This window comes from Pinus tabuliformis, chromosome X (genome assembly GCF_031772625.1).
Source record: "Pinus tabuliformis cultivar Carrire ecotype Pingquan chromosome X, CPIR1, whole genome shotgun sequence".
Lineage (NCBI taxonomy): Eukaryota > Viridiplantae > Streptophyta > Pinopsida > Pinales > Pinaceae > Pinus > Pinus tabuliformis.
In genome coordinates this window covers 1,579,639,702-1,579,652,846 of record NC_142308.1, presented here as the reverse complement: position 1 = coordinate 1,579,652,846, position 13,145 = coordinate 1,579,639,702, and positions in this window count along the sequence as shown.

The window sequence follows — 13,145 nt, the reverse complement described above, 5'->3', positions numbered from 1 at the left end:
TTAGGTTGATTAGGGTTTAGGTTTTACATTAGGTGTAAAAACACCCTTTTACCACGCTTTTGTCGTAATGTGACATAAACCATATACATATCATCGACAGTATCTACCTTTACAATGATATCCTTTTGTCGAAACCCAAATCCTGCAAGGCAACGACATGACACATGTCGTCAACCAATCCTAGTGGAACTATCAATGAACTCATGTCGACAACCAGGTACAAACACATATCAACTGAATGCCATGAAACCATAACATTACCTGTACAACCTGATCCATAACCAACACTTTTGAAGATGAATTGAATTGATGACGACACTTGAACACCTGTGCATTTAATCGGCGGAATCCTCCTGGATCATTCCTCTCCACTTTAAAACTTTTGGACCACAAAAGTTTGACTAATTAATTAGTCGATGAGGGTATAACTCCCTTTCTTTCCATCTTGACCTGACGATGTACCAATACATTTAATCAATCACCTACAAGTGATCACCCTAATCATGCTGACCATGGCACCTTTTGAGTTGGTGACTTGTTTCATCCATCTGTAGTATGAACAACTTGTGACAATGGGAAAACATCTTGTTATCAATATGGTAATTGAATTCTTTCCATGAAGAATCATGAGTTAGTGATTCATAATCTTTGAAAACAGTCTCTACTAGATGTTGTTTAATACCATCAACATGTATAAACAATCTATTTTTCATAATGACAGAGACAATCAAAGATACTTTTGACATCAAACCAGCTACTTGATTACACATACTTTCCTGCTTCCTGTTTATTAAGTGAACTTGTTTCACTGAACTTATCCAACTGTAAGGTGAAATTTGCTGCAACTTAGTTTGATTATGAAAGTATTGAATTAGTTGTTGATTTGTTTGAATCACTTTGTCCTTATTCATTAAATGATGTTTCCATTGATTAGCACTTTCCTCTAATGCATAAGTTCACATTATACACTTTGACACTTCTTTGGAAAAGGCTTTGATATGAAAACAAATAGGTTTCCTCTCCACTTGAAAAGAGGTTTCCCAACTGTTTGAGACATGACATGGCGACACAATACAAGAAAAGTTAAACATTGACTTTCCCCAATACTGACCTGTATCCCTACAACTGTTAAGTTCCAAACTTAAACTGAATTGATTCATTCTGACATTAGGAAGAGGAGCCTTAGGCACAAACTATAATTCATGTTGTGTTCCCTATTTATGATTAAGATGTTTGGTTTTACATATAACTGAACAAGTTTCTATCTCTTTAAACAAACCATCTTTAAATTGTGTTGCATAACAAGATTCATGTTAATTGTTATGTTGATCCTTTACACACATGATTACAAACCTCTTGTTTGAACTTATTAATTGCTTCATCTTATTAACATTAACTGAATTCAAGTGATTTTTTTTTTGATGTGCCCTGACAATAAATTTAACCCCATATTTCTTAAGGTTATATTTATGTTATCTCCTGTAAAATATTGCATCACGATCATAAAGATAAGGACTTCCTAAGACAACTCCACATATGTCTACTAGAACCACATCTAATTCCACTTCATCAATGTAATTAGCTATTATGGCAAATCTTAATCGACAATGTTTGGTGACTTTTATCTTAGTTGATTTATTTATCCATCCTAATGGGTAAGGTCTTGGATGATTCTGTGTTTCTAAACCCAAACTTTTAACTAAATATTCAGAGATTAAATTAGCTTGTGATCCATTGTCAAACATTGTATGTATCTTTTTGTGCTTAGAAGTTATCCTTATGTTAAATAGTTCAAATTTTTTATCCTCATGCGGAGGATTTATGTTTGAAGAAGATGCAATATTTTTCGAACTTGAACCAGATTCAGAAGTTTTACCTGTCGTAACCATGGTGGTTATCCTCCTTTCATCACTTGAATCTAAACCTAGATCCTGTTGGACTGCTGCAATGGCCTTCTTTTCATCCTTCTCCTTAAGGAACTTTTTGGGCTTAAGTTTTGGATGAAGTTCCCAACACTTCGATTCATCATGACCGATTCTATGGCAATGAGAACAAGTAGGTCTTTCCTTCTGAACGATCATTGATTTATTTCTCTTCGAATTGTTCTTCCCCTTACTGTCACTGGAATCCTTGGTTTCCAACTCTTTGGATGACTGCGGTGAAAACTTGAATGTTCTACCACTTGATTCAATATGTATGGCCTGAACACACACCTCATCAAAATCATCAGGATTAAATATCAATAAAGTATGCTACAAAAATGAATGTAAATTGTCGATGTATTTTAACAAAGTTTCACGTGTATCCAATGAAATACCAAGCACCAATGATTTCTTTCTGAACTCTTGAGTAAACTCCTGAACACTCTTCCCTTTACCTTGCCTCAGATGTTGTCAATCAATAACAGCTTGTTGTATCTATCCTAAAGGATAGAATTTTTTCCTAAGAGCTTTTAAAAACTTAGACCATGATGAGATTACTTTTCCTTTACGCTTTACATCTGTCTGAGTTTTACTTTCCCACCAGATTAAATCTGTTCCCCCCATTCTAAGTGTAGCTAACTAAATTTTAGTTTTATCACTAGAAATGATCTGAATGCAACAATACACTTCTAACTGCTTTATCCAATTATCTAGCTTTTCAAGATTCATTTCGCCATCATAAACAGGTAACTCAAATTTCACATCAAGTTTCAAAAGAGATGTTTTCTTAGGTTTCTTTTCCGTTTTAGATTCTGCACTGGAAGAAGAAGAAGAAGAAGAGGATGACGGAGATGATGGAAGTGAAGGTGGTTTATCAGTCTTCCCTTTACCTTTGTCCTTCTTCGATGTCTTTGAGGAAGAAGCATCTCTCGCCTTCTTGTCTTCATACAATTCTCCCAACATCTGATGCATAATCAAGAATTCCTGATGAAACTATTTTTCACTCATCTTAGACTCATTATTTTCACCTGCATTAGGTCCTAACATGGTCGATTTATGATCAACTCGTCACTTTCCAATCTCTGGATCAATCTGCTCAAGGATTCCTTCTCCTCGCTGCGACTTTGACCTGGTTAATATTCAATGGCAAATTCTACAAACGCAACCTATCTCTGATACCAAATTATATGATCTGAAATGATCATAAACTAAAAATTATGTAGAATTAATTAACCATTAATGATTTGAATGTTAACTGAAAGTGCAGAAATCGAGGAAAACTTGCTTGAGAAGAACACTTTACGAAAACTGCTTAAACATAAAATCAATGCATAATAGAAGTGAAAATAGTAAAAACACAGCAATACCAGAAAGCAATATTGATGACGGAGTTCGTCCCTAATGGACTATGTCTCCAGGTCCACTTTCAAGATGGGCAACTGTTTTCATTAGTAATGAGAAGAAGATGTTTATTACATAGAGATTTGATCAGTCTAAATATGCATGCGGGCACTTCTGATCACTATCATCAGATAGACTTCTGAACCATCTTTCCAATGCTTCTTACGGTTTCGAAAACTGACCCTGAATGCTCCCGTAACACTGAAAACAAAACCACCTATGTCCTCCAAAATCTGCATACAAAAGTCAAAAACCACTCTAATCTTTCAAAGAAGAAAATCCACCTTAAAAAGGCTTGCATGTACATGATAACCTCCATGGGATAATTATAGGATGAATTGGTTGCTTCATGATGTGTTTTAGAACCTCGGTCTAGTTGCAAGGAGACACCTTTCTATGTTGGCATGGTCATTGAATAAGTTTGTTGACAAACTGTTTAAAAAAACCCAAAAATGCCATAGCATAACCCTGAAACTGCTTTGGCTAACTGGGTGGAGGGTTGTAACCACTACATGTGAGCGCTGGCGGTCTAACCACTAGATGCCACCATGTGTTTTCCCCTGGTGGTTTTGGCGATGGTTTCGCTAACCGTCCAACACGTTCACATGTCACAACTCGCGAGGTAAATGTTGCGGTCTAACTGTGTTAATACCCCACTGCGGTTAACGTTGCGGTGAGTTCTGTTCACATGGCTAGTATTCTCCGACACGGTTCTGATGTAGTTTCGATCCAGTTAGGGACTACGATCAATGCTAACCTCAGCGGTTAATCCATATGTTGATCACGTGTCCCATGACCCCCAGACGATTTAGGACTGACGGCTTATGTATGCGGTTCTGAACCCTTACAGTTAACCTTGTCTCTGGTCACATCACCACGGTTCTGCTATGGTTTAAGGACGTGGTTAGGAACTGTTTGGTGTTTTGTGATGTTTTTTTTTGTATTTTTTTACAATATGATTAGGCTGAGAGCTATTAGGTTAGGGTTTTAGGTCATAGAACTTAGGTTATAGCATGGATTTAGCATAGGTTTAGACTTTGCTTAAGGTTAGGTTGATTAGGGTTTAGGTTTTACATTAGGTGTAAAAACACCCTTTTACCACACTTTTGTCGCAATGTGACATAAACCATATACATATCATCAACACTAGCTACCTTTGCGACGATATCCCTTTGTCGACACCCAAATCCTGCGAGGCAACGACACGACACATGTCATCAACCAATCCTGGTGGAACTGTCGATGAACTCATGTCAACAACCAGGTACAAACCCATATCAACTGAATGCCATGAAACCATAACATTACCTGTACAACCTGATCCATAACCAACACTGTCAAAGCTGAACTAAATTGACGACGACACTAAATATTGACAACAACACTTGAACACCTATGCATTGAATTGATGGAATCCTCCTGGATTAGTCATACAGATTGTAGCTTCGGAGGTCAAACGGGTACTTCTTCATCAAATCTACTTCCACATCCACTTGCTTGATACTTCTGATCTCATATAACCCAGTCCGCAACAGAAGATTGGGCCAAGGTGCCTTCTTCTTTTGATGCAGTATAGTTGTCAATCCTATCGAGATGTGATATGCTACTTCATGCATGACAAGTACGTCTAAGGCAAACTTTGGCAGAACATGCGGAGGCTTCTCCACACTGAACATTCGAATGAAAGTGTCAGACAGTGAGGCATACCAATTTGCAATGCCTATTAATGCCTCCATTGCTTCCTTTGACATGCAGGGTGGATCATGTTCGAATATCATCTTGTACACAAGGGTGACAAAATGATCAAACAGTTGTGTGATTACTCCCTTGATGTTGCATTTAGACAACAACTTGAAATATGTGTTCACAGCAGTCTCCATCGGTGACCATGCCCACTCCAAGCCCGAGAACTCGTGTTGGCCATAGACTACATCTAGGATGTAGGTCGACAAGTAAATCTTTGCATGCATAGCTTCGAGTGACTGTCGAGCCTTCATTATTTGTTCCTTCAGCTGATGAGCTAATATGTCAAACTAGTTACATGGTTTTCCTTCTGTAGCCAATTGGTCCAGTGCAACTACCCAACTCTATGGGAAGGTTTTCATGTTTGTTTGGCCATACAGCCAACAAGAAAATATGATCCAGTATTGGTACGCCTTCCTCAGTATCTTTGTCTTGTAGACTTGGTTGGGTGTCAACCTGAATCGAGTTGAATCCTTTACCCAATTCTTCATAATGTCTCTAGAGTTAGCTTTTTTGTTGAGTAAGCTGAATGGAGTCTCCATGACAGTCACAGGATCTGACATCTGATACATCTCATCATAATCTTGCTCCCAGAAGGTCGCAAGAATCGTCCCACTGACACTGCTCAAGGTCATCGTCTTAGGATGGGTGTGAGAGACGATCCAGTGTATCATGTTCACGCAATTTGGGAACATGGGATATCTGCATGCAATCAGGTACAAGTTAGACTTGTGAATGTTCACGTACACCTGATGGTCTTGGAGGTGCTCCCCAAAAGTGCCTGCAAATTTTTCATTGACCTCTTCCCACTTCATTTCGATGTCCTTGTATAGATACAACTTTGTGTCTTCATAGATCGGCAAACTAGAGGACACTTGCTCAACTACTGCTCCAGCTGCATTTCCATCAGTGTCCTAAGACCCTGTTCTCTTGGAATCCATTGAGACATATGAACACTTGAAAGATCCAGAGACAAGCAACATGTATGGCAAGAATTCTATCAGTGAAAACAAAGAAACTTCAGGGAATGACACAACACATACCTGGGAAACCAATGGGCAAGATTGCACAATTTCTACTGGGAGGCTAGGTGACTGGCTACCAAAACTACGCAAAAGGAAGTTTGGGCTGTCTGGGAGGCAGGACTCATTGCTATTTCTGCACAATGCACAATCTAGACTGGTTGTTGGTTGTTGGTTGTTGGGATTGCGCAATGTGCAATTCCAGCTGGGAGTGACTACAGGCTTAGGGACTGCATTGCACAATTTTTTGGGCCAGTAATCACTTCCCCTTAGAAATGCACAAAAAAACATGGAGGGTAGTGTTGGGAAGAAACGCGCATTTTTGGAGAGGAAGGGAGAGCCTTCCTTCCTCGGAATGTGCAATGCATTCTCAGTGAGGTAGAGTCTGGGCCAAGGTTGGCCCAACTCGCCGACACACAACTGAAAGAAAAATAAGACAGTGAATGCATGGTGACACTAAGTGAAAGCATAAGTGATTGGCAGTGCATGCAAAATATGAATGAAATATTCAGCGAACAGATCAACATGCATGTGGGTGAAGCAGTTCGCTAGTTCAGTGAATGTTTGTGCAAAACAGTTTCATGCATGCGACAGCAATGAGATAGCAACAAAAACTAAAATAGAGCTAGGATAAGCTAGTATACATGTAAATGACAGAAAGCATTCAAAGAAGTCAAGAAAATAGCACTCACATAAGCGAATACACAAAAAGCGACAAAAATGTTGAAAAAGAAAAGTCGAGGCCACTTACCTGTGAATAGCTGAGCCGGATGTGTCGAAGAGTCCTAGGTGTGATGTGGGATGTCAGAGCTCCAAGATCAATGTGAAAGAATGAGCTCTGATGCGTCAAATAAATAAGTTTGGGCTCATGACGCACATGCCACAAATATAGGATGAAGCGACACTTGGAGGGAAGTTTCTAAAACAACTTTTCATGTAACTCTCGGCTGCTAAACATAGCTCCCTGAATCATGGGATGCCTTTTGCATATTTCCTTTTTCTATTTTAGGAAGAACAAGTCATGCATGCATGCAAGTCAATTTTCCTTGGTCCCAGGTGCAACTGGTCAACCGAACTGCTCATGCATGCAGCTGCTCAACTGCTTGAGAAAAATGAGCATTTCTGGTTGGGAAATTATCTGACTGCCCAGGAGGTTTGCGCAATTTTTGGGCAGAACAGCTGACTGCTGCCTAGATTTGTGCAAATTCTGGTCTGAGCAGCCTTGCTGGGAAAATTTTTGCAATTTCTGCTGGGAGTGTTGGCTGGCAGAATTGCGCAATTTTGAAGCCCAGTAGACCGCTAGACAGAATTGCGAAATTTTTGGAGGGAAGGCTGGATGCCCTCTAGAAGTGCACAATTTTCTTGGGGAAGCTACTCAACCTGCAACTGGACCAAGTCCAGGTGAACAGCCTGTGATGGGAATGCATCAATTTGTGCTCGACAGGCTACCTTTGTGCATGAAAAACATTGAAGCTTGTGTACTTGGCGAAGCAAGACAAGTTGTTGTAAAAGCTTGGTAGGGAGGCTCCAAAACAATCTAAGGAAAAATTTTGGAGCATGGTTGTAGCCGCTACAACAGGATGGGAGGATTTTCCATTCATTAATGGATTTAATTTTGCTAGGGTCTACCTTAACACCTCCATGAGATACAGTATGACCCAAATATTCCACCTCTTGTACTCCAAAGAAACATTTGGAGGTTTTTCATATAATTGTTTCTCCTCCAATAGCTTGAGCACTCTATCAACATGTTGAACACGATCCTTCCAAGACTTGTTGTAGATTAGTATATCATCAAAAAATACTAACACAAATTTTCTAAGGAAAGGTTTGAAAATGGAATTCATCAAACCTTGAAATTTGGAAGGTTCATTGGTAAGGCCAAAAGGCATGACCAAAAATTCATAATGACCCTCATGAGTTCTAAATTTTGTTTTCGAAATGTCCTGAGTCTTCATTCTAATTTGATGATATCCTGAACAAAGGTCCAACTTGGTGAAGTAAATTTCTCCATGCAATTCATCCAATAATTCATTAATGACATGAATGGGAGATTTATATTTAATAGTGAGCTTGTTGAGCTCTCTATAATCCAAACACATGCACCATGATCCATCCTTCTTGTGCACCAATATCACTGGAGCAGAGAAAAAACTTTGACTAGGTTGAATCATACCAGCCTCTAGCATTTCTACAACCATACGTTCAATTTCACTCTTTTGGGCATATGGATATGTGTAAGGCCTAATGTTTGGAGGAACACTTCTTGGAATCAAATGAATAGCATGATCATGATCATGATCACGAATAGGTGGGAGGCCTTTGGGAGTCTCAAATACCTTGGAATGATTGTCCAAGACTTTTTGGAGATCTGGAGAAATAGATGATTTCAATGTGGGAACCTCTAGCGAACATAATTTTGCAATTACACCATGTTGTTATTTCTTTAGAAGCTTTGTCATGTCATTAGAGTTGATTATGTTTCTCGATTTCCCTATGATACCCCTTAATTCAACTTCCTTTCCTTCTGAATATATATATCTATATATATATATATATATATATATATATATATATATATATATATATATATATATATATATATATATATATATATATATATATAATAATAAAAAATAAAAAAAATTCAAGAAAAGTTCTTGAAAATTAAAATCTATCGTACCCAAAGATTGTAGCCATTGGACTCCTAGTACAACATCAACACCACCCATTGGAATGGAAATCATTGGACTATTCAACACATATTCTCTGGATAACTTGATATTATGGCACTTTCCAAATAAATTTATGGTTCCTCCATTTGCAACCATCACTTTACACTTTGGTGCTAGATATAGGAAGAAATTCAATTCCTTCGCTATCCTACAATGACTAAAATTATGGGTACTACCTGAATCAATCAACACTATTACCTTTTTCTTCTTGATAAGTCCTTCTATCTTGATAGTTTGAGAAGTGGTAATTCCGGCCAATGCATTACAAGATACGGTTGGATTCATTTCTTCTTTATCTATGGTTTTTTTCCTGGTGTGTATCATCTTCTTTTGATGTTTCTTGTTCCTTTTCTTCCTCCTCTTCACAATCTATGTAAAATAACTTCTTCTCACCACACTTATGACCTATAGTGTATTTTCTATCACAGCTGTAATAAAGCCCATTTACTTTTTTTTTTCTTCCAATTGTTGTGGTTTCAACCTTGTAGGTTGTGGAAGGATAGGGGCAACAACACTTCCATTTATAGTTGTGATTGGTAGGCTTCCTTGTTGCCATAATTTTTCTTTCAATTTTTCTTGCCAACCTGAATGCCTTCTCCAATGAATCAAGTTCCCAAAGGCGAACCTCATGTTGGATGTTATCCTTTAAATTACCTATGAACACATAAATCCTATGCTCCTTTGGAATATATTTTACTCTTATATTCAATTTTTTGAAGTCCTCAATGTGCTCCACCATTGAATCCTTTTGTTTGAGATTTATCAATTGGCTAAAAAAGGTGTTGCTTTTTGTATCATCATAATGTGTTATCATTTATTCCATAAAAATTACCCAAGTGACAATTTATTTACGAGAGAAAAATACCATACAAACTTATTGGGTTCAAAATATAAAGTCGCAATGTGTACCTTCTATGTGTTTTTCACATTATGGAGATTGAAATATTGCTCCATTTTTAGTACCCATGTTACGGGATCCTTGCCATCAAACTTCCTCATATCGATCTTTGGAACATGATGGGTCTTCAATCCAACATTAGAATCTATGAAATCATGACTAACATTTCTTTTGTTCCCATCATGAGTTTCCTTTACTATCTTTTCGCCATTAGGAAGAATTTCTTGTAGTAACTTTTCCAAACCTCCTTTCAAACTTTCGATGTCTTTCTTCAAATCTTCAATGATTACTTCTAAACCATCCATCTTAGCTTCCAAGACATCCATATTAGCTTCCATGACATTCATCTTAGCTTCCATGTCTTTCTTTAAACCATCCATCTTAGCTTATGTTACTTTTTGTGAGAGTGAAATTTGTTTAACTTGGTCTCGTAATTTTGATATATCATGTTGCATTTCTTCCTCTTCTTCATGAGTCATGCTAGAGATTTCAGGTTGCTTACTAGGTGTTTCCATTTTCTTTCTTCAGGGCATCAATTATTGATAAATATGCTTCACTTTTCCCTTTGAATCACTTCAAACAAATTTATCAAACCAAACTTATGCAATTTTTTAAAAAAGACTACACACCTTTTTTCTCTTTGTAGGAGTTCGATATTGAATCTGTTGTATATCTGTAAAATTAGATCTACAAGGTTTGAAATTTTGGTCTTGTGATAGCCCTCTATGTCCTCTTTACAACCACAGAAGTTGGATCCAGATTGGATTCTCCAAGAAATATTTATGTCAAATTTCCCACGATGACCTGATTATAGACTGGTTCAGTAGAGCTAACTTGTGCGAAGTGCCACATGTCAATGTTGTATGTTTCAGACCTAAAAAGGATACACAGAAAACTATATTCAAACATATTTCTATAATTGTTTACGAAATTGCAATATGATGCTCAGAGACAAAGGTATAACGATTTTCCCAATGTGACCTGTTTGAGATCGAATTCGGGAGACTACAAAAATCCTAAATTCCTCAATTCATCTCCAAAAATATAGAGATACAAGATATGAAATTAGGTCCCAAGGTTCATCACAATTTAGGCTCATGGGTTTTAATTTTAGCTTCTGATGATTCGTAGAAAAAACATTAGAGTGAAAATTCCATGATGACCTATTTGAAGCAGTGAAACCCTAGAATCCAAAGCTTTGATACCAATTGTTATGCAACCAGCTCACAAAATAGAAGAATGAGACATATCAACAATTTCAAAAGTAGCCTCTTCTAGGGGGAAACCTCCTTTACATTGCACAAATGAAGAATTCTTGGATGATACAAATGAAAAGACCTCCTTTCTATATATAGGAGTCTAAGGGGTCACAATATAATCAAAGCCGACATAACAATAATAATGTAAGGGCACAACAATAACAATAGTGAACTTCTATGGGGCACCATAATAACAATATGGGGACAGCATGGGCACAAACATAACAATAAGGGGCTATAATGAAAATAATAATAAGGGAACACTAGTATTATAGGGACCTAATAGTCTTACTTGATAATCTGTGCTTAACAATGATGTTTTGATTGAGGATTAATTGATTGAAGAATGATGAAGCTACTAGTTGTTTGTGATTGAATATTAGTGATGGTTCTGTGATTATTTCAAAATGATGCAGTGGATCTATGTATGATTCAATGTTTATTTCAGAGTGGCAGTGGTTCAATTTCAGGGTTCAATATTTTGAGATCTATATGCGAGTATGCTTCAAGGAAGTCACGTATACACACGCGCTTGCTATAGTAAAGTAGCATATATATTATGATAGTTTATTGATATGGGATTTTAGTTATTCAATAATTCGATGCAATTTTTGTGTTCAATATTAGTATTTTGGTTACAGTAATTTAATTGTTCTGGTTGTTTGAGAATAGGTTGATTGATTTGGGTTTCAGTTGATTCAGTGAATGGTTGATTGAGTTGGTTCAATAATTGGTTGATTCAATGGTTGAGTTATAGTGATCAGTTTTGATATTTGTTATTGGGCTTAAATGATGGTAGTGGGTCCAGTCTAAAAATTTGATGAAACGTGGCCTATAGTTGTGATGTTTTGTAGCAAGTGGATCTAGTATGAAAATTTATGTAACGTGGTCCATGGAGGTGTTGATAGTTCGAGCCTTTAGTGAGGGAGTTAAAACTTCTTTCTAGTGGTAGCTGGTAAATCAAATCAGGGGGTTGGATATCCCTTCCGGTGGGTGCCGGTAAACGAGATCAAGGGGTTGGAGCTTTCTTCCAGTGGGTGTTGGAGAACAAGAGAAGGTTGTAACCTTCTGTAGGTGGGTTCCTGCTTGCTGGTATGATCTTGTGCCAATACAATATTGTAAGAAGTTTTTTTTATAATAAAAGGAAGACAGAGACGATAGCAACGGTGGTTTTTTCCCACGTTGGGTTTCCACCTAAAATCCTTGTGTTCATGTGTGTTGATATGTTTCTTATGTGTGATGGTTTATTCTGTTCTTACTGCACATGGTTACTGTTTAATTAATGTTAAATGAGATATTGATACACTCGCTCAAGTTAAACATATGATGAATTAACTGAAAAGTAAGTTTACTGGATATACAATAGTTGTCTGCATAACAATCGCGTACACATGCAGGTTCCCTTCAGTAAAGTCGCATATAGAAATTTGGATATGAAATTGAAAAGTTTAATGATTTTTAAATATTGATTCACCCCCATCCCCCCCTCTCTATATTTTTCCCACCAATTGGTATCTGAGCCAAGTTCTTTAGAAGAATCTTGATCGCTTGAAGAAAATCTATCAAGATGATGGGAAAGAAGAAGATTTCTCAAAGAAGGGATTCAAAAACTGTGACAATGATATATCAAATGCAGTGACAACTATAGATGTCAGCAAATATTCAAGTTTGGGATCACCCCGCTTTCTATTGATTAAGAATGAAGAAGAATCATTATGAGATATGGGCTTTTGTTCTAACTATGATCCATTTCCTTGTCTATGCAATAATGGTATTGATGGTCTTTCAAATGTTGAAGAAGGTGAGATTGATCAAGAATGTCAATTACCTATGGCAATTGAAGATAGTAATGAGTCTGATGATAATTTCATGGATGCCCTAGAAGAAAAGGATATTTTTATTGAAGAAATATATCAGCTTAAGATTTGTTTAGAAGAAGCTAAATTAGCAAAAGAAACTTTGAAGAAACAAATCATAGAAAAGGAAGAGCATAATGAGAACATAGAATTTGAAATAGTCAGTCTAAGGAAAGAACTTGAGAAAGAAAAAAATCTTAATATTAGATTTGCTAAAGGATCTAAAACCTTGGATGAAATCATCAAAATTCAACTCTCTCCTCTTATAAAGATGGGTCTTGGATACTGTGAAGAAACATAAAAGACTGT